General features: G+C 39.0%; 1 long non-coding RNA gene across 1 annotated transcript; it reads right to left on the bottom strand.

Annotated features, from left to right (window-relative positions):
* Positions 1 to 1158: 1158 nt before the first annotated feature.
* Positions 1159 to 22565, bottom strand: LOC105722029 (uncharacterized). The gene is made up of 3 exons (XR_001108468.2): positions 22488 to 22565; positions 3952 to 4106; positions 1159 to 2833 (listed from the first exon to the last, which is right to left on the bottom strand). It is a non-coding gene; the product is annotated as an uncharacterized LOC105722029 (long non-coding RNA).
* Between the last annotated feature and the right edge of the window lie 827 nt (positions 22566 to 23392).

Consider the following 23392-nt stretch of genomic DNA (forward strand, 5'->3'; position numbering starts at 1 on the left):
CCTATATCATTTCTCTCAAGTTCAGAGCTCTACAGATTTCTAGGGCAGTTGCAAAATGCCACCAGTCTCTTTGCTAAAGCATGGCAAGAGTGACCTTTACTCCAGTTCCCAGTAAGTTTCTCATCTCCATCTGAGACCACCTCAGCCTGGATTTCATTGCCCACATCACTATCAGCATTTTGGTCAATGCCATTCAACAAGTCTCTAGGAAGTTCCAAACTTTCCCTCATCCTCCTGTCTTCTTCCAAGCCCTCTACCCTCTTCCAACCTCTGCCCACTACCCAGTTCCAAAGTTGCTTCCACATTTTCAGGTATCTTGATAGCAATACTCTACTCCTGGTACCAGTTTTCTATATTAGTCCATTCTCACACTGCAATAAAGAACTACCTGAGACTGGATAACTTATTAAGAAAAGAGGTTTAATTGACTAACAGTTCTGCAGGCTGTGCAGGAAACATGGCAGCAGAGGCAGGGGGGCTCAGGAAACTTACAATCATGGTGTAAGATGAAGGGGAAGCAGGCACATCTTACATGGCTGGAGAAGGAGGAAGAGAGAGGAGGGAGGTGGCACACGCTTTAATACAAACAGATCTTGTGAGAACTGACTCACTGCATGAAAACATCAAGGGGTAAGTCCACCCCCATGATTCAGTCATGTCCCACCAGGCCCCTCCTCCAACACTGGAGATTACAATTTGACATGAGATTTGGAGGGGACACAAATCCAAACCATGTCACTAATGGTAAATGATTCGAAGTAAAAACTTCTGAAAATCATTGAGTTTTCTTAAGTAGTTTGAACTTGTTGGTGGCTTTATGTATGGGTAATGAAACTGTGCTTTTTCAACCAATCACATTCTGAATGACATTTGTCTGAGTACCAGCATGGGCCACATACAGCCACAGGCACCTGGGAGAATGGGAGAATGGGAGGTGTTGATGAGCCATTGAACACTGTCAAACACCTCCTTGGACCTTCTTTGGCGCTGTCTGAGAGCTCAAGACAACTGGCTGATTACGAAGAAGCCACAGAGAAAAATAGAGCACTCATGCCCAGGCTGGTGAGGAAAAAGAAGCACAGTTCTGCAGCAGTGTCAGATCTGATCTGAACCACGGCACCAAGAGATGTCTGTGCTGACACAAAGTGTTTGCAACTCAGGCTGCAAGCAGCCCTCAGTGAGAGGATCAGGGCTCCGCAGAGCAGCAGACGACCATCCTCAAAGTATTTCATCCTGGCCAATGGATTTCGGCAATGAAGAGCTCATGGGGAGAGCTGGGTTTCACTGTGAACAATTGTTTAAATCCAGGCTTAAAGAAGCAAAATGCTTCGTCCTCAGTCCTGTGGCATTTTGATGAGACAACTACAGGGTAAAAAAGAGAAGAGAGGAAACTGCATTTGAGAGTTCACCTCCTGTATATTTATGATTGAGAATTCCCAAAGTTATATCACTTACTGCATTTGGAAAAGAGAATCATGCCAGCCAGGCTTTATGCTGTGCATTTTCCTTAAAAGTTCTCTAGAAAGATTGTCAGATTCTTTTCATTGTGACCCTAAAACTATCCACATATGCTAACTGGTTAAAAATCCACATATAAAAGTCACAGTCTGTTTATATGATCCATTTAAGGTCACCTAGCAAGTGAGTACCAGAGCCAGGAATAGAACCCAGATATTCCAATTCTTCGAACTGTTATAATGGGCCAGTCTGCATTTCTTGTTTTATTTTTTGCATTCTCAGGAACTAGCAAAATTCTATCTTGGGGGAAAATGTAATTGGTCAATTCATAAAATGGAGAATTCACAGCAGAAAAAAATGAAGTTTCTATGGGATGAGAACAAAAAGGAAAGCTCCTGAATTTAATCTTAAGTCCATATTCCCAGGCAGACAGTAACATTGACTCTTTCAGGACTGGCTCAGTGCCAAGCACCACAAGTACTAGGTCTCTTTCTGAGTGTTTTCAGGACAAAGAACTTAGAAATGAGACAGGGCGAGGGTATCTTGTTCTTAGAGTAAGGAAGAGAGAACCCAAGAAGGATGATGCATCCCAATAGTTCTCTGTCTTCAGGGAACCTTCAGCACCTCCCAAACTGGGTATAGCTATGCTTTTCCAAAGGCTCTTAATGTAGGAGCTCTGTGACCAAAGGTCTTTGACACATTGTTTTACTGGGCAGTGAGAGTGACATCAAGTGGATGTAGGAGTGAATGAAACAGCCAGGTTAACTTGGTGCTGGGGTGGAAGATTATCATTCTGTGAAACTTGCTTCGGGTTTAAAGAGCTGTATTTAGGGTTTGGGTGTTTGGTTCTGTTCCAGCCCCTGTTCTCTCATCTACATACTTTATGATCTCTTTGCACAGGAATTTTAGTTATCTTTGCATAGGGCAGGTCATATTCTAAGCTTGGTTATTCTGGTGTCTTTGTGGAGACTGGGGAAGGGGATGTGTTTACAGGATTCATAGCATATAAAGTTGAGTTTGACAAATATTTCGGGAGCACCTACTGTGTACCAGGTACTGCTTTATGTATTGAGGATTTGAAGATAGCTCTTTCACTCTAGAAGTTCACTGTCTAATTTAAGTGAGAAAGAGAACAAAGGCAGCTGGGCACAGAGAAGAGGGATCTGCACTTATTCTACACCTGAGTTGAGTCTTGCTGGGATAACAGCATAACAAAAGCGTGGAAATGAATAACAGCATCAAAGGTGTAGATAAAGATTCCAGGACCATGAGAACAGCAGACTCAGATTTGGTTGAGTTGCCGCATTGTTCTAAGTTTTCTCTTCTGCAGGATAACAGGGTAGATTCCAATCTTGACTTTCTCTGAGCACATTTCCTGTGGAGAGAGTAAATGTGGAGGGAAATTTAACCGAGAGGATCACCCAGGTCTAAATGCCTCCGATGACGTTTGATTTTGTTTTTTAAGAGCAATGTCATAGCTTCATTTAAAGAACCCAATATTACAATATACCAAAGAATTTAGACCTTTGAATCTATTCAAACTTGTAATGAAAGATTTTTTTAAATTAAAAATTATGGTAAAATACGCATTTTAGCCATTTTTAATTGTACAGTTAGTGCCATTAAGTATATTTACATCATGCAATAATCACCACCATTCATCCCCAGAACGTTTCCGTCATCTCCAACTGAAACTCTGACCCCAGTCAACAATAACTCCCCCATTCCCCCAGCCCCTGGTAACCTGCCCTTGCTTTTCATCATTAAACTGTTTTGCTTTTGTTTAAGAAGTCCCAGGCTGCTTTGCCACAGATGACATAGGTAGAATTCTACAAGACAGTAGAGCAATCAAAAAGAGGCACTCCTGATGGAGGACAGCGTTCAGCTTTTTTATTCTAGCCACACTGCTCCTTAACTGTGCATTTGGAGGCCGCACTTAGAGTTTCTGCTTCCAACCTCGGGCATAGAACCTACCAGGGAGGCTGGAGCGCCCCCTAGAGTTTAGTGTCTCCATTGCAACAATTTGGGCCCAAAATACCAAATACCAAGCAAAAAGCTTGAACGGTGGTGGAAACGGAAGGGGAAAAGAGAGACACAATTTGAGAGCCACTAGGGAGCTGCTAAGTACAAGCTGTCCATGCCTCTGAAATAGCACTTCCTCCCTTCCTCTCCCCTCACACACTGGATTGCGTTTCATAATCCTGCCAACACTTAAATCCCTTTTGCTTCCTAGACTGTCCAGAGTAATTGATAATGCTGATGCTTTAGTAAGCAAGGCTGTTCTTCAAGTCAGTTTGGAACTAATGTTTCAGCAAGGGGCCACTGTGTTCCCAGGGATGGCAGAAATCAAATGAAATATAACATTCAGGCCCTGACCACCTCTGGTCCCAAAGGCTTGCTTGGAACTTCTCACAGGATGGAAGCCTTTCTGTTTCTGCATTAATCTTTGTTTGCTGGCCAAGTTCCAACTCAGGTAATTACATTCTCCCTTACCCAAATCCTCCCTTGGCAGATTTAGTCCTTTCGTATGTCTTCTTGCAGTCTTTAGTTTTTGTGGCATATTGCTCTTGACACAGCATTTTTCTGAAGAGATTCTACCTTTCAATGAGAGGGCAGAGATGGGTGGGTCCACTGGCATTATATTTTATCTGCAAAGAATTATACAACCAAGTAAAGGTGGGAAAGCAGCAATGACCAGAGAGCCCTAAAGAATGAAAGTGCACGTGAGACCCCCCGATCCATTCTCCTCCCTTAGGTAGGTGCATCATTAAACCACCGATGTTATTTATCTACTTCCTGTTATAAAGGCTCCATAACTCTCTAGAGTTAGCCGGTTTTATCACTCTTCTGGCAGGTGATTCTAACTTATTTTCAAATGAAACTCCTACTGCTTGGGTGTTGCCAATCTATCCTATGTTTCTTGTGTTGGATTGGCAAATGGTTTATTGTTCAGTTCCCCAGGGCTAATATCTAGGCTTAGTTTTTGGATAAAGTGATAATAGAGATTTTTTAGGTTGTATTGGATTCAAAAATCACTAAAATATGCCAGAAATTTCTTAGTAATTATATTGTAACTACTACCTGCCCCTCAAGATGTGATTAAGTTTGTGAAGTACTTCAACTCATGAAGCATTTATCGAATACCTGTGCCACCTTCCACCTAGGTGACCTTGGAGAACTTAACTAACAATTTCGTGCTTCAGTTTTCTCAGTTCGTAGATTGATATGCTTCAGTTTTCTCAGTTCGTAGATTGATAAGTATAACTACTTCGTAAGATTATTGTGATGATTAAATGAGAATGCACAGAAATCCACTATTAGTATCATATTAAGCAAATATTTTGGAATTGATCTAGAAGATAATGAAATGATCAAGAAATCTTTTCAAGAAGATAAGGATACCAAGATGACTAAGCAGTGGTCCCTGCCCTCCCATACTTATGGACTAATGAAAGTATCATAAGTTCTTTATCACTGTAATCCCAAAACCTAAATTCATGTCTAGCATTCCAGTGGGTGGCCAATAAATACGTGTTGATAGAATACATATATGAAGGATGTAAATATGAGCATACGGAAGGAAGATTTCTAATGAAGGACACTGAGGACAGCTTCATAAAGAAGTTTGCATTTGATCTGAATCTTGAAAAATGGATGATGTGGATAGATAGTGAAGGACGTTAAAGGTATTCAAGTAACTTACTGGAAGTGTGTTTCCTAATCCTTTCTGGGTCATGGCACATAAAGAAAATGATAATATTTATATAGGACACTGAGCAAAGGCAATCGGCTGCAGGTTCCCACCAAAGCTGAATAAACCTGGCTGCTCTGAAGGCTGAAGGAATCCGTATTTGGGGCCTATACATAATTCATTTGCATCTTACCATTTGGGAACCTCTATATTGGAAGATAATTCCCTAGAAAACAAGGACCTTGCACATCTTGGTCAACTTTGTATTCCCCATGCTTAAGATAGTCCCTGGCACGTGTTAGTTGAATGACAGCAGAGAGGAAAGCATAAGCAAACACTTAGAGTTGGTCTGTAAAAGGCAAGGGTGGGGCCGTTGAAGTACAGGATGCACAAGAAAATGTAGAATCTGGAAAGGCAGGCTGGAGGCAGATCTAGGAAGCTTTTGAATGCTGTACCTGATTGACCATGATTCAGTAAGGCATGGCCTCCATCAAAGACTTTTGATGGAACAAGGTGGTTTTAATGGGGAAGATGATTTTGGTGGACAATATGATGGAGAGAAAAAACACTGGAAGAAAAAAGTCAAGAAGGTAGATATTTCATTGTCTGGATGGCAATGAGGGCCTAATATAGAGCAGAAGGAATGTGAAGAAAGATGAATTTGATACTTGAGCTCAGAAATATTCAGTAGAACATCACTGGATTGAATGGGAAAAGGCAAGGCAAGAGTCATACTGCCACTAACTGGTTATTTCGTCTTTGGAAATATGCTTAACCTCTCTCTGCCTGTTTTCTCATCTACATAAAGAGAGACCTGAACTATCCTCTTCAGTCATGCTAATTTCTAATATTTTAGAATTCTGTAAAACTTGTCAAACTCCTAATCAACTAACAAGGCTTCCCTTCCTCAGCCCCATTCCTCCTCCACCTCAGCTTATGGTAACATTTCATCTTCTTGCTTTGGACTCTCTTCATCCTTTAAAAAAATGTCAAGTTAACACATTATTCAGTATAGCATATAAATCTTTAGGGTACAGGGTAGGGTAGTCTTGCCCTACTGCATCTGAAGAGTATTCACCTGGGAACTTCCTCACTCAATATTCTCTTAATCATTTGGTCTGCTACGGAGAAAGCTGACGTAGGCCCTTTTCTTATGAGTAAGAAGTGTATCTTATTCCCCATTGTCAATCCAAGGCTGGTATATGATAATGCCTGAAAAACATGAGGGATGAATGAATGAATGAGTCAATGAGGTGGTGAGGGGGAGACATCCTATGGCCCACATCTTACTGGCCTCTGGGAAGTCAGAGTCAGCTGCATTTCGCACTGGAGACTGGTGATGTCATCTTTTGCTTTTATCTTTCCTCAAGAGCTCCCAAGAACCTAAATGATTTTCTTAACCTTTGTTCTCCTATATCTGTTGCTGTCATTTGCCACTCAGCCCTTCCCACTCACAAGTGGTTACTTCCCTGTGCTCACTTGAAGGCTGGGGAATGGATTGCACCATCCTTTTCTCTTAGGACTAGAGTACCTATAGTTACATGTACAGAAATTCCATCACCAGGACCAACTCAGATTTTCTAGGATAGATACCTAGAATGAGTTAACAAGCACCAATACATTCTCTAAGCTTAAAAGAATATTATTGGGTAGCAATTGGTAAAGAACTTATTAATTAAGGATATAAAATAGAGAGAAATCTCCCAGGAGGCAAAAAGCCATTACAAAGACATTGTGGAACCAATCTAGCAGTTAATAGAATACTCAGAGGTCCTTAACAATAAATAAATAAATAAATATGATGTCACTTTAAAAAAATAGGTTATCACCAAATTAGTGTTATTAAAGATTGAAGGAAAACTTACCAAAAGACAGGTAAATTCTAAAGACAAAACAAAAAACCTCATAAGCATTTATTTTAATAAATCCAGCCTTTCTATTGCCACATCTCTAGATCCTAAACACATACCCACATCCCCACAAAGCATAAAAGTAAATTGAGATGGAAATTGAAGTCAAACTAGTGTTGTAAATGAGAATTAATAGTACATTTGCTTTTGCTCTGAGAGAGGGGCATCAGGAGCAAAACAAATAACTCATTTCAAATGCCTGTGAGTTGTTTAAGAAATAACTATCAAATTAACAAGAAATGCCAAACACTCTATTTCCCTCCTTAAAGTGTAAGTTTTCCCCCCTACAGATTAGCTCATCATATTAGAACAGCATTGTGTTTTTGAGAGGGATTTGGTGAGATAAGCCAGTGTGAGGATTACCCAGGAACGGGTTCCTCTGGGGTAGTGATGAAAATCTTACATACCTGTTCCATTAAAATGTTTATCTTCAGAATGACTTGATAGCTCCAGCCCTGTGATCAGACACTCATAGGGCTCCCCTGAAGCAATCTGCTTGACCATACAATATCACAGAGCACATGATCACAAGACCCTAATAACTCAGTGTGTTGGACCCTACTGAGCCTTTCATCTCTAAAAGCAGGAAAAACCAGACTGGAGAACTGTCTCCATGGGAGGAGCCGCATATATGTTAAGAGCATGGGAATGAGAAAAATCAAAGACATTAGCTACTTTAGTTCTTTGGAATTCAAATCTGCACCCTGGCAGCCTTCGGCACAATAGCATCCTGAGGGCACCCCCACCCAAAAACTAAGCAGGGTCAAATCTAACCTAGTCCAGTCTTCTGTATGTAAATGGTACATTCAGAAGTCAAACTTGATACTTGTTTATTCTACATTTGGGGGAAAAAGAGATGCACTTAATCAACATAAGATGGTTAAGTATAAAGAGCACCAGACATGGAATTCAAAGACCTGGTCCTGAGTAATGTCAGCAGCTCCATATCTCTATTATCATCAGCTACTACACTTTCTGAGCCTCCTCCTCTTTCATCTGTAAAAGGGAGTAAATTTATATTTGTTCTGCCTGCCTCACAGAGTATATATACACATCTGAAAGATCTTTAAGATAAAGAATGCCAAAGCACTATACATTCTGTAAGGTGTGGAAGATGATGATGATAAGAATTCTTAGCATAAGGCAATTACCTTAGTATGTCTTCAAGAAAAATGACTAGGCTTTGTGATAAAAGGTGGTTGAAATGGAAAGATAGTTCGTTGAGAAGGAAGTTTCATGAGAATGTAAACATTTATGATAGAAATGATTCAAGAGTGCTATTAAAACCTCATAAACAGACTATATGTATTTGCCTTTGATTTTTAGACAAAATCCAAACCATAATAATATAGTCTCATAATGCAATTAAGGATGTATTACCAACAAATAGCTGTTCACTGCAATGTCAAAGTTTCCTAGGCATGTCCCAACACTTCAGCTTATTCTTTTTCCATACCTGCTTCATCTGCACAGGGGTCTCTAACACTATTGCCTATCCTGGAGTTCAACATTCTTTTTCAACATTCTTGTTCATTATGTTTAATTTTCAAGTATCATTCTTCTTGATGAGAAAGAAAAGGCCAAATGGGAGTTGAATAATTTGGCTTTCTTGCTATAACCTGCACACTAAATATTACCCCAAACCCCCAAATGTGTACATACTCCTTTCGTCTTTGTCCTCTGTCTCCAAATACAGTTAGATTTTTTCTTTTATGTTTTTTTTTTCCAGTTTCACGAACTTTGCCCATAGTTGGCCTCTCTAGACCTAACTTTCTTCAGTTGCAGTTTTATATTTGAGTTCTTCAGAGAGTTCTTTTGTAGTCAGTTTCATTGGTCTGTAGATTAACCTATCAACTCTTTTTTTTTTTTTCCTGGTCATTGAGTGCTTGTGATTATTAAGCTAGAATTTTATTGCTTAGTGTTTTTCAACTGTCTTGAGTATCTTTTAGGATTTCTTTTAAAGACTTTGCTTATAGTATTATTCAGAGCTTAAGAACTTGGTTTATGGAGAATCCCTGTCTATGCTCAAGGTTCTCTTCTTTCATGTTACAAAATTTTATGGCAACACCTTGAATTTTCCCTACCATAATACTCTATTTTCACTGCTTTCAGGCTTTCTATTCCCTCTGCCTGAAACATTATTTAATGTCTATTCTTTAGATGACAGACTCCTTCTCATTTTTAGGTTTCAGTTTAATTTTCATCTCCTCAAAGTGGCCCTCCATGATTATAATAAAGAAGCCCTTAACACACACACACAGACAGTCTCTTCACTCTATGTATTGCATTCATAATATATGACATGACTGGTGACTGTCGTGTTGACTGATTTTCTTCCCTTGAGTTATCATTCCCCCACCCCCATCCCACTCACCAGCTATGACTGGGACCTTGTCCACCATGGTCATTGATGTTTCTGAGTCCCTGGCACAGGGTCTGTCACGCTATACCTATATATTGCAGGAATAAATAGTCTGTTTCTACATTATTCTGCAAGCAGGCAGGTTCTAAATGTTTTAACTGATGAAAAATGTATTTAAGGTAAAACCAATTTTTAGAGTCCAAATAGAATTAAGAGATTATTTATCCTAGAATTTCCATTATACAGGTTCAAGGAAGTGAAAAAATTTGTACAAGATTTTATCTGTTTCTTTTTTTTTAGAGACACAGTCTTGCTCTGTCACCCAGGCTGGAATGCAGTGACACAATCATAGCACACTGTAATTTTAATCTCCTGGGCTCAAGCAATCCTCCAGCCTAAGCCTCCTGAGGAGGTGGGACTACAGGTGTGTGCCACCATGCCCAGCTTATTTTTGAATTTTTGTTTTTATAGAGATGGGGTCTTGCTGTGTTACCCAGACTGGTCTTAAACTCCTGGCCTCAAGTAACCCTCCCACCTCAGCATCCCAAGGCACTTAGATTACAGGTGTGAGCCACTATTCCCAACTGGTTTTACTTTTCAGTGAGTTATAGAGCCTGGAGTAAAATCTATGTCTTTTGACTTCCAGAAAAGTAAGTATTAATTAAAGGTCCTTTTCCCACTGGCACCAGTCAACTTGGCTGTTCAACTTCGCCCTAACTGCCCACCTTAAACTCTGTACTCCAGCCAACCAAACCATCAATACATAGCTTGTTTCTTAACAGCAGCAATTCTCTATGTCACTAAGCAGAGACTTTCCCTATCCATCCCTGCTTATAGAAGTCCTGCTCAGAAGATCTTACCTTTTTGAAGTTTTTCTTGAGTAATCTCAATCAACTCTAGTTTTTTCAGATGCTCTGTAAATTGTTTAGTTCTTTTTGTTCCTGCCTTTCTGCCTAATGACAAATCTGGGACTATACTGTCATTCATATTTCCTCACTTTGGTATATTAAAAAAATGGGGACAATCTTTTTTCTTTTTTTTTTTTTTGAGACAGAATCTCACTCTGTTGCTCAGGCTGGAGTGCAGTGGTGCAATCTCAGCTCACTGCAACCTCCGCCTCCCAAGTTCAAGCGATTCTCATGCCTCGGCCTCCCAAGTAGCTGGGATTAAAGGCATGCACCACCACATCCAGGTAATTTTTTATATTTTTAGTAGAGATGAGGTTTCACTGAGTTGGCCAGGCTATTCTCGAACTCCTGGCCTCAAGTGATCCACCCACCTCGGTCTCCCAAAGTGCTAGGACTACAGGACAAAGGCAATCATGATTACAGGCAGATCTTAGAAGCAAAAGAACAATAATTATTTCTTTCCTCTATTTTCATTTCTCTCTACAGAGATAGGGTTTCTTTGCTTCATCAATTCCTTTCCTCCCAAACCCCAAACTAAGTATATAACCCTGTTAAAATGAGCCAGTTTCTTTTCTTTGCAAAAGAGAAGATGCTTTCACTGATTGCCAACCAACTGCTAGCAACTGTGTGAGTGGGGCCATTCTAGACCATCCAGGCTTCAACCTATCTGCCCTCTAACTGCAGACATATGAGTGAGCCTGAGAAAAATCCATCAAAAGAATTTTCTTAATGAACCCAGTCTGAAATTGACAACTAATAATGTGACCTAACAATGACTGTTGTTTAAAATTACTAAGCTTTGGGATGGTTTGTTACTCAGCAAAGGCTAACTGATACACTCGCTATGCATCCTACATTGATTTCCAGTCATCTTTATTTGCTGCAACTCAGGTGCACTTCCCTAGGAGATGATCCACTTATCCCCATTTCACAGAGAGGAAAAGTCAATGTCAAGAGGCTTTTCTAGTATTGATGCTCTGACATGTTTAATTCTTCAGACCCCATACATTAGAGATAAGTCCCCCATTAGACACTTTTTTTAAGGGAGCAGCTACTAAAAATGTTTAGAAAGGCATTAAGAAGTTAAGGACATGCAGACAGTTTCTAGAAGCTGGACTCAAAAACAATAAGCATGAGCTTAAGTAGGATTTATACAATTAATAATGCCAGAATATGATGTTGTTCATTTACTTCTTGTTCTCTAACCAGCAGTGATCAGTTGTGCACAAAATACCCAGGCTGTTCCAACATGGTAGTCACTAGAACCTATATAAAAATAATGACGATAATTACTGATAATATATATTAATTATCTTGTAAGTGTTAGTTACTTTTCACATGCATTATCTCTAATGCCACAATAACCACATTAGGAAGTATAACTTCCCTTTTACAGAAGAGGAAACTAAGGCCTGTAAAAATTAAGAAAGTAACCCCAAACCACACAGCTAGTAAGGACAAGAGCTGAAATTCAAACCAAGTTTAGCCTACGTAGTCTCTCCTGTACCATCTGCCTCCTTTGCATTGACCGCACTACAATTCCTGTTTCCTTTCATATATTACGGATGCAGGTCATGAGCCCCACTTTAAAGGATACCTACAGGGACTGCTCCTCAACAAGAAAGCAAAATCTCTCTCACGTATCAAAATGTAAGTGGTTTCACTTTCAAATACCTTAAGATTGTTATCCTTGGTATACCCCTAGAAAAGCCTCCTATTTGTCCACAGCATTTACTTTTCAATCCAAGTTTTAAGGTGGCAAAGGGGACTACGCTATCTCATTAACTAGATGCATTTTTTTTTCCTAACTCAGAGCCAAATAGGCTAAGATAGTATTATCTTTTCAAACTTTTGAAATGAATTCCTAAAAACCCCACAAAGGAGACTTCAAAATTTAAAAACTTAAAGAGGTCAACCTTGAACAACCTTTATAACTGTTTTTATGTTCCCAATAACAAAACAATGCACAGCACACTCATCCCTGTGAATGATCTTATGTACATCTTAAACTAGTAAAAATGGATGCTGTGCTTTTAATTTAAGTGATCATCTCTTACCTGCTGGTTACATTTTAGTATTTTCCTTCCCCTCAGTTATGGGCTTATAAAACCATTTCACGTTGTTGCATTTAATTTACAGGTATTTGTTTTCTGTCTGCTCCAGCTCCAGATGCCCTTATAATTTTGTGACTTCAGCATCTCACTTCCTGAACTTTGCCTCTTGGACCCTCAGTTGCACTATGTTTAGATGAGCTTGTGTCATCTCCTTGGCACCTGGCACCTGATCTTAGTCCTCATTATATCTTAATGTCTAGGACACTTCCTTCCACATATTAGGACTTATAAGTATTTGTCATATTGAATTATACCTTTCTGTACCCTCACTCTACCCAATGCCCTATGCTGTACACAAAAGGAATTCTCTAAATATTTGTGAACCATTAATTAATGGAAGAACAGTTGGAATGGCCAGACTATGGGGAGGTAATCGTGACCGTAGGCAGATCTTAGAAGCAGAGAACAATGTTCATTTCTTTCCTCCATTTTCATTTATCTTTAGAGAGACAGGGTTTCTTTGCTGCATCAAATCCTTTTCTCCCAGACCCCAATCTAAGTATCTTACCCTGTTAAAATGATCCAGTTCGTTTCCCCTGCAAGGCCAATTTCATAAGTCTAATTCTGCCAACTTTCATACTAGCCATTTTAAGAATTGCAGCAACTTAACTATCTTAACTATCTCAAACTTTTTTTTTTTTTTTTTTGGAGACGGAGTCTTGCTCTGTCGCCAGGCTGGAGTGCAGTGGTGCAATCTCGGCCCACTGCAACCTCCGCCTCCTGGGTTCAAGCGATTCTTCTGCCTCTGCCTCCCAAGTAATTGGGACCACAGGAACGCGCCACCACGCCCAGCTAATTTTTGTATTTTTAGTAGAGACAGGGTTTCACCATGTTAGCCAGGATGGTCTCGATCTCTTGACCTCGTGATCCGCCCGCCTCAGCCTCCAAAAGTGCTAGGATTACAGGCGTGAACCACCGCACCCGGCCAACTATCTCAAACTTTTTGAGAATTAAGTGACGAAAGACACTTAGAAAGCACAGCTTAGCATTCTTTCAGTTCCCTTGAAAACAGCGGATTTTTAAAGAACCAAATTGCAGAATCCAATTCAGTATGTAAATTACCACAAAGAAAAGGAAATAGTGGCAGGAATCCTCCCTTGGCAGGTTATATCTACTAAGCTAAAATTCATGCATCTGGAAAAAAATATGCGTATTAAAAAAAAAAAAACTAATTTCCCCTGAATTACGACCACTTCTGATTTTGTTCCTCTTACATCTGCTTCAACCAAACTCTCATCGAAATAAAGTCGTCTAAATGTCTTTGCTGGGTGATCAGGCAGCACCAGGACAGCACAAAGATGAGAAAAGAGCAAGGGAAAGGGAATATGTCACATCCTGACTACAGGGAAACAGTGCAAAACATCTAATCACAGCAGTGCCAGGGAACTCGAACCTGTCCAAAAAGATCCCAAGCTCTCCATGTTTAATTGCCGTTGATGGCTGCTGGTCAGTCATGCATGACAATGCCCGAGTGTCTCGCTGCTCCCTGCCTGTGCTCATTCCTGTCAGCTTTCACTCCAGGTGATGAACACAAGCCTGGGGACCATGCAAAAGGGTCTGGGCCAGAGATGGGGGTGGGGCGGACTGGAGAAACCCCTCATGGATGCAGAGCAGCTTGTACTCCAATAACCCACGGTGTAAGGAGAAAGAGGTCTTACAGCAGAATCGTTATAACCCCCTCCGATCCTTTACTTTTTTTCCCCACGTCTGCAGCATATTTATTTTTCTTGAGAGGAAAACAAAACTAGGCCACACCATGCAAATGGGTAGGACATCTGTGACCTGAGGTATGTCAATGGGCAGCCTGCAAGTCTCCTGTATAGTCAATTACATTTGAGCACATGCTCGAGGCTGAATAGAGAAATGTAAATTACACGTGAATATCAAAGAGTATTATCTTTGTTGGTGACTCTAGTGCTTTTAAACCTCTCCTGCACAAGAGGTTTAAAAGAGGTTCTGTTGGTTCTCACGGAAAGAAAAACTCCAAGTCTTGTGGGAAAGATGGCTTATCATGTCTAGTGTGACATTGATAACTTGGAAGGAACTCATCAGTCCTCTTCCAGTCTTAATTATTCAGTTTTAGTGTGAGATGAGTCTAGAATTTCTCTGGAGTTGCAGACCTCCATATAGGCTGCTTCGAGGCAGGAGTGAAGGAGAAATCTTAAAGTGTGAAAGTTTCAGGGAGAATAAAATGGATCAGTTGAGTTTAGGAACTACTCTCTGCAGAAGGCCTGGCCCTCGTTTGTATCCTGTGAAGTGCTGAGAACTCAACTTCTTTTTAGGCTTTAATTGCATCATCTCTAAAAATAGATATTTCTACCTCATGGAGATGCTGTGAGGATTAAATGAGCTGACGTCTTCTTAAGAGCTTCCTGTGAGATAAATGCACAAACTTAAGGCACATAAGGATGAGGATATATGACATATTTATTTTTGAAAACTTAACTTAGTGAGAGAGCACAATGGTAAATTGTACAACCTCTACAATTAGTCCTGGATTTGAATACTGACTCTTTTACCAATTAGCGATTTAGTCTTGTGTTAATTTTCTTATCTTAAAAATGAAGATATTTTTACCTGATAGGGTTATTTGTGAAAAAAAATTGAGATAATGGTAAATTGTACAAGCTCTAAGATTAGTGTTGGATTTGAATACTGTCTTTTTCACTAATTAGCTGTTCAGTCTTTTGTTAATTTTTCTCATCTTAGAAATGAAAATAATTATTTTTGCCTGATAGGGTTATTTGAGAAAAAATTGCGATACGTACGTAAGAGACCTGATGTATAGTAAATGTTCAGTAAATGGTAGGTACTTCCTACCTCCCAGCTCCTAGAACATATGCAGAACAAAAATTTAGAAATGAGATTATGATATTGAAAATTAAATCATCCATGGTATGAATGTAGTTGTTGTTAACTGGCAATTTGACATGAGCTGTGTTGTCAATATCTTACATTTTTTTTAGCAAGAACCAAAAACGAAAGATGGGAGCAAGTAAATTTTGTTTCATTATCATAAAGACTCTTTCCCCCACAATAAAATTTGTTTCATTTTTTCCGGTTATATAAACAACACCTGCTCCTTTCTAAAAAAATAAAGTAAAATAAGTCAACCACTGGAGTCATTATGTTAAGGAAGATATTATGTTAAGGAAGGTAATTCCCACATGTTCTCAATCGTGTGTGGGAGCTAAAAAAGTTGACTCACGGAGGTAGAGAGTACAAGGATAGATGCTAGCGGACAGCAAGGGTGTGTGGTGGGATGGAGAGAGGTTGGTTAATGGTTACAAGCATACAGTTAGATAGAATAGATAAGTTATAATGCTCCATAGCAGAGTAGGATTAGCCACAATGTATTACATACTGCAAAGAATCTAGAAGAAAGGACTTGAAATGTTCCCAACCCATAGAAATGATAAATATTCAAGGTGATGGATACCCCAAATACCCTGATTTGCTCGTTACACATTCTATGCATGTAATAAGTACTCACATATACCCCCATAAACATGTAAAAAATTAAGCATCAATTTTTTTAAAAGTCAACAATCAATAAAGGCAAAGAGAAGAGAGTAAAAATCACCTGAATTTCACCATCTGGTGATAACTATTATTAATATTTAGTAATTGTCCTTTCATGCATGTGATTTTGCATATACAGATGTATATATAAATCACAAATAAGATTATATTATCATTATAAGTGGTACGTTTATCTGGGAAACTTTTAAAATTCTATCTTTCTCTCTCTCTTTTGATTTTAATTTATGAAAAAGCATAACTGGTAATATAGAAGTGGCGGAAATTGACTTGCTACTCATCAAATCCTTTTCCTTTTCTTCCTGGGCACCCAGCTAGACTGTATTGGCCCACACCTCATGCAGTAGGTGTGGTCATGTGACAGTTTCCAGCCAATGAAATGTGAGAAGTGGTATGTACAATTTCTGGGTCTAGCCAATAAAAACTTCTTTTGTTTGATCTCCTTGCTCTTTCTTTACACTTTGGGTTTGATGCAGATTAATACAGTGCTTAGAAGTCTTGTGTTGAAGATAATAGAACAAAATGGTGAAAGGAAAAGGATTTCCTAAATCACTGCCTATAAGAGATCCATGAGGAACCCCAGGTTTTGGACTTCACATGAGTGACAATTCAATCTCTATCATATTTAGCCCCTGAAATCTCAGGGTTTATCACTACAGCAGCTGTGTTGCCTTAACTAATATTCATATCACTTCTGCTTTCCCCTTCTCCTCCTCCTTCTCCTCTTCTTTTTCCGTCCTCCTATTTTCCTTCTCCCTTTCTTCCTCCTCCACCTCTTCTTCCACCTTCTTTTGCACGTGCCAGGCATTTATTTGACTGTCCCATTATTTTCAATATTTTAAAATCACTTTTTATAAATGTGTTCCTTGTAAATAGCATAATTGAGTTTTGCTTTTTAACTCAATATGATATTGTCTTTCATTAGAAGAGTTGACCCATTCATCTTCAGCATAACAACTTATTTTTATTTTTTATAATTCCAGTAGTGTTTACCTATTCTAACAGCCATAATTAATCACATTTATATACTATTTTATAAAAACTACATACCTATTGTTGTTCCCTCTATTTTCTTTCTTCCACTGCTCCTACCCATCTCAATGAGACTTTCAGAAAGTTTTTGCTGACCCAGTCCACAGCATCCACACCATCTCTCATCCATACAGTGTTTGAAATGTTTTTATTCCCGACTCCTCCTGCCCCACAAACTCCTATTTTGCTTCGATCATTTACTTATTTTTCTTTTAGATCATCACTGGGATTTTCCTTATAGAATCCCATTTCTATTTTAGGATTTTTATTTAGCATTTATATTACACATTGCTAGTTACTCTATCATTACTCACTTAAACATCTATCATGGTGTGTTTATTACTCATTCCTTGCTTCCTCTTTTCTTCATCTCCTATCTTCAGATCTCTGCCCTCATTCATTATCTGTTTGACTAAAGTCTGTTTGTGAGGGCTTTCTTCTGATAAAGTACATAGAGAAAAATTATCTAAGCTCTTGCCCATCTAGCAATTTCCATCTCTTTTTCTTTTTAAAAATTCTTTTAGGTAATTATTATCTCAGCTGGGAATAATTTTCTTGGGTCAATCTTTATAACCAGTCATCCTCAGCTGCTATTCCAAAATCTTCCTGTTTTCAGTGCTGCACCTGAGAAGTCTGATGCTCATTTGATTCTTTTTCTTTTTCCTTTTTTAAGTAACTTGTTTGATTTAGAATACATTTTCTCTTGAAGTCCAGGAATTTTACAACACACTAAACTTGTGCTTTATTATCGGTCTGCATAGAACTTCATGAAAACTTTTAATATGTTGACTGAAGTCTTTAATTCTTCTATTACATGCTTACATTTTCCCTCATTTTCATTTATTTGTTTTTATCTTTTCTGGAACTCTTCTTATTTCTGCATTAGGGATCCGGGAACTACTAGATTTTAAAGATTTGATTAGTATTTTTTGAGGGAGAATTTTAATACTGTGACTAAGTCTTTTTTATGTGTTTTTTTGTCTGGTTTTCGGTTTTGGGGTGGTTTTTTTTTGTAGCCATTCAAGCTTCTTGCCTGTCTCCCCTAAAGGCTGTAGTTTATTTTCTGGGTGTTCTGCTTGTTTTCCCCTTGTCTTGCTCCTGATCCTCTTAAATGAATTATATTTCCCTTTTCTTTTTCAGGGTCAGCTCTTGCTGCTGAGGTATCTTAAGCATTTGCAATTCCATATAGGTTGGAGAAGCAGCAACCACCACCCTGTGAGTTGTTGATGTAACAGCCAGCAAGTAGCCAATTTCTTGTCGATAAATGGTTCCCCATTTCTCCAACTGCAGAAGTTTATGCTCCTCTAAGCTTTAGGGGTTGGTAGCACTCAGCTAAATCCTTTAGCAATCCCTCAGTGTCTCCTACAGGAACACTCACGTAGCTCAGCACTGCCTCCCTTCTCTGGTCCATGGATTTCTACAGGCCAAGTATTACCCAGGGGTAAAGAAATCTTGCCCCAGCTTTTACTACTCTCCAGGCCCTGCCTGTCTATGTATGCCATGGGCTATCAATGATGTCTAGATTGGCTGTGACTGTGGAGGACCATATTGAGGACACTGTCTTCCCAGAATCACTCACATGAAATCTTTCTTAAATCAAATGAGATTTGTTTACCCTGTAGCTATGAGTCATAAAAATCATTACAAGTAATGTTTTATATGACATTTAAACTGTCAGAAGCCCAGATCTGGGCCTGTATGTAATAGGAATCCATTTCCCTCTCTATCTCTTTACCACTTAATTTTGTGTATGTTTGACTATCTATCATTTTCAACTCATATTGTTTCATTTCGCGTATACATTACCTTTATAAATTATTAACTACTGCTAATATTTTCTTATTTGTTTTTTCGTTACATTGGTCTCTGTAAGTCTCTGAGGATAATTCTTTAGAATATCTACTACTCTAGCCTCTTCTTCCATTGTGAAAATCCAGACTTGGTGATTGCATGCCATTTACAAAGCCATTAAACATTCACATGGTCTGACCCCTAGCCTCGCTTTACCACCTTCCATTGCCCCTGCACCCAGGGACGGATGTTTAATTTTTTTTTAATGTGAAAGCACCTTTCTTAGAAGCCTCATGAACTATGGATGAAGAGCTACCCTTCCTTGGCTTTTTGCTGGGATAGAGCCACTGACTTGAACTATTTCTGAGAGTCGATTTAAAGCATTGCCCTCCAGTCTAGTGGGAGGAAAATTCAGTTTGTGTGCTCATTTGGTTTGGGGACAAAAATCTGACAGCTCTGTCAAAGGTGTGAATATTTTGCTAGCAAGTAACCAACTCTGACAAGTTGGACTTCATCATCCTTTGCAGCCTTGAGTGAGAGAGTGAGGCCTGTGGTGAGAATGGAGATGAGGCAGAATTGGAGATGGAGTTTTCTGGCAGGCAGGGAGTTTGGGCATAACGAGAGCACACATGTAAGTATACACGCAAAGAGCTTCTGAGGCTATGTATCATTCAGAAATTCGGATTTGGAATCTTTTCATGTAGATTTAGTAAAGAAATTCCAATGTCAGATGCTTTTTCAACATAACCAAATTGACACACTTAATTTTACATGAAATAGACAGGCATACATTTTTTGAGGAAGTATGCTGTGTACAGTCCAGATCAAACACTGGAAAATTCCAAGAAATGTGTTGCACCCTCTTCACTAACAGGATCACACTGCTGAACAACATTTTAAGACAGGAATTGGTCAAGGCACAAATGGTGAGAGGCGAATATGAATATTTTAGGAATTCAGAGACAGGAGAGATTGGTCTCTTACTAGATTACCAAATTCTGGAGTAACTGAGAAAAAAAAAATCTATGAGGAAAGTGTAGCTTGAGTTGAATCTTAAAATATGGATACATTTGGGTTTGTGGAAAGGAAAAAGAATATTTATATAATAAAATCACAGAAGTGGAAACAAACCTGGTGTGTATCATGCACAGCAAGGACATCCTTCTAATTCTGAGCTGACAGAAAAATGCACTAAAGAGTATTGTGATTTCCTCCTGTTAGAGTTAAAGAATCTTGAGGTTAAAAAGTTCCAAAGTCCTGCGTGATATTTTGAAATGCGCAGATCCTGGGTATTCTGGTGAACTCAAAAGAGCAGGCAAATGGGGAAATTCAAGCTGGGTTTTTGCTTGGTTGAGATGATCAGGAGGTGAATGGTGGGGATGGTTATAATGTCTGGAGTCCAAGAATGTGGTAGTCATCGACATTGCTATAAAACAGCACCAATTATCTATGTTTATTTGTGCTTTATTTCCTCTCTTGGAAAGTTACTTTAGTGTGTTACCCTTTATATTATGTTTTAGCTGAATCTGACATTCTGTGACATTGGCTCTGTGTGTTGGAACTTTCCATTGCACCAATGTGAAGGGTAAGGGAGAAATATGCTGCAGAAAGGAAGTGAAGTTTGCGTATGAGATAGCGTAGGTTTGGAAATGAGTCTCAGAGATCAGATTCCAGCCTCTGTGTCCCTATTACCTGCTGGATAAAGGGTCTTTAGCATGCATTCATTTAATAGCAGATATTTGAGCACCTACAATATCCTGGGCCCAGGGAGAAAGGCAATCAGATCCCATTCCTGCCCTCAGAGAGCTTACAGCTTCTTAAAGTACCTAGTAATCTCTGGAGTCATCAAATACAATTTGCCTTACAAAGATAAATCCTCCCTTCAGTATGCAGTCACCATGTTGACATTTCCAGCTCTAAAGGTCTTACTTCCCCCACAGGACAGGCTAATTTTAATCTCAGTTTTATAATAGTTGTAATTGTTAGAAAATTAGTTCTTATATTAAAGTGAAATTGACCTCCTTAGAGTTGTTCTCAAACCAAACTGAGTACCACTCTCCATAAAACGTTTTAAAAACTGCAGATTACCAAGTCCCACCTAATGCCCAGTGAATTGGAATCAACAAGGCAAGGGGCCCAGGATGATTCTGAGGGACAGCCAGGGTTAAGAACAGATGATTCTGAAGTGCAGCCAGGGTTAAGAACCTCTATCATATGTCTTCTTCTCATTCATTGTTTCTAGTTCTGGTCTCTGCAGTTACATTCAAAGAAGGCGAATCCCTCTTTTACTCAATAGTCCTTCAAATATTTGAAGACAACTCTCATGCTCTAACTCCCCTTACCTCCCCCTTTCCTGTTGTTACCTCTTCCACAAGCTGAAGATCTCCGCTTGCTTCATCAGTTCCTTATAGGATGTGAATTTCTGCACTCTTCACTACCATCATCATCTTTCATTAAATGGCTGCCGTCTTGTCAATGTTCTGTGGTGCCGAGATGCGTATAAAATCTAGATGTGGTTTGATCAAAGGGACCCTTGCTTTCCTTAATATGATTGCTGTGCTTCCATTAATGAGGCTTGTTTCTTGCAGTTATCTAGCTGCTTTCAGAGGCTATTAGTTCATTTAGAGTTTGGGTCAGTTAAGCTTTTCCACCCATTTGTTGTACTCATGTCATTGCCCTTTTAATCTCAGTGTAAGACTTTACCTTTATACCTTTACGTTTTAATTTCAGTTAGCATTATTTTGACTCTTAACATCTATCATCAATATGTTTGCTTCCCATCAATGTTTGGGGTAAATATGAAAACAGATATTCTAGGAATTAATTGAATTGTGGATAGTTGTCAGTTTCTTTTTCTTGAGCTCTCTTTTTAACAATAAAATCACTGAATATACCTAATGCAAGAAAAAGGGAAGGAGAAGAATAAGATGAAGAGGAGGAATAGGAAGAAAAAGAGGGAGAAGAAAAAGAAGGAGGAAGTAGGGAGGCAGAAGTGGCCCCTGAACATTTTGGAAACCCGAACATTTTGCAGGTAAATTTCCACCTGCAAGCTTTATGTTTAAAAAAAATGATCGCCAAATCTCTATTTCTCATCAGGCCATCCACACATATGCACTCAAATGTAGAAGATGTAAGAAGGAAATCTAATGAGAGTTTCATGGGCAGACAGTTACATGAATGATAGAAAACTTCTTAAAGTGTCTCGACACAAATTAGAGTGGTGCACACTTTATAATAAGGGCAGTGATAATCAGAATGATTTAGAGGCACTTTAATCAAAGGCTATATTGGAACGTGAATCCCAGAGGTGAGAAGGCAGTTATTAGTTCACTGAACCACCCCGATCCCTAGGCATTCATAGCTCAACTCACACTGAAGGATTTTAGTGTCTTTGTAAAAGAAAATCCCCTTTTGAAATTATTTGGCTTGTAAGGAGTGGGAATGGTCTAGTAAAGATAAGAAGAGATAAGGAAAAGAATTTGAAGTTGAAATGGAAAAAATGAGTTGGAAGTTGAACGGGAAAGAACTAGAATCTAGGTGCCTGCATATGATTCATAAGTGTTTTCAGTCACATTTAAGTTTGATGAAGGCATCTGGAAATACACATTAGCAAAATAGTTAAGCAGTGAACATATTTTTAAAAATATAATTTAGGAAATATATAAAGCATTCAGAAATCACCTGTTTGTATACTGATGAATTCCAGGTTTACATCTTCATTCTTGACTTCTTTAATGAGCTTCTCACTTGACAGTCCCACTTGGAGATCTGAAAGGCAAATCAAATTTACTGTCTTAAATAGAACTCTTGATCCTTATTCCCACTTCATAATCCTACTCTCCAATCTGTCTTTATAACCTCTATAAATAGCATTATCCAGTTTTTTGGAAGTAAAACCTAAAAATTATCTTTCATCCATTTTCCCTCCTGGCTTATGTTTAATCAACAAGGCTTATATCTCTTCTCCTTCCTCCACTGTTCATCCCTCAGCTAAAGGCAACAGTCTCTTCTCATGAGCAACTACATACACATCCTAACTATTTCCCCATCTTCTATATTCACTCCTTCTAGTTCATTTTCCACACATGCCCAGAGTGATGCTTTTAAAATATGTGAGATCATGTCACTCTCCTCCTTGTTAGCTCCAAGAGCTTTTCCATATACTCAGTAGAATCCAGGCTCCTCACTATGAGTTGCAAGGCCTCACACCATCTGTGCCTGGCCACCTCTTCAACCTCTTTCCCCGTTAGCAGTATCCACCTCACTTGCCTGCTAGCCAACTTCCCTGAGCTTTTTGCCATTCTTCAAACTAAGTTAGCATGATTTCATCTCAGGGCCTTTGTACCTGCTGACACACTTGTCCAGAGGAACGTCTGAGAGTGTGGAAGCACACTTTATAGAGTGCGAGGTTTGCTCTCTTATTTCAATAAAGTTTCTATTCAAATGTCACCTTCTCAGAGGTGACATCCTCTTCAAAATAATACCCTCTCTCCAACAACTCCATTATCATTTCTGTCTTTAGTTTTCCTCATAGCATTATCATTATCTGACATTAATGTTATGACAGATGATAGATAGACAGATGT

Source organism: Aotus nancymaae, unplaced genomic scaffold (assembly GCF_030222135.1).
Source record: "Aotus nancymaae isolate 86718 unplaced genomic scaffold, 86718_ANA_hifiasm-v0.15.2.pri h1tg000032l_0, whole genome shotgun sequence".
NCBI classification, from domain to species: domain Eukaryota; kingdom Metazoa; phylum Chordata; class Mammalia; order Primates; family Aotidae; genus Aotus; species Aotus nancymaae.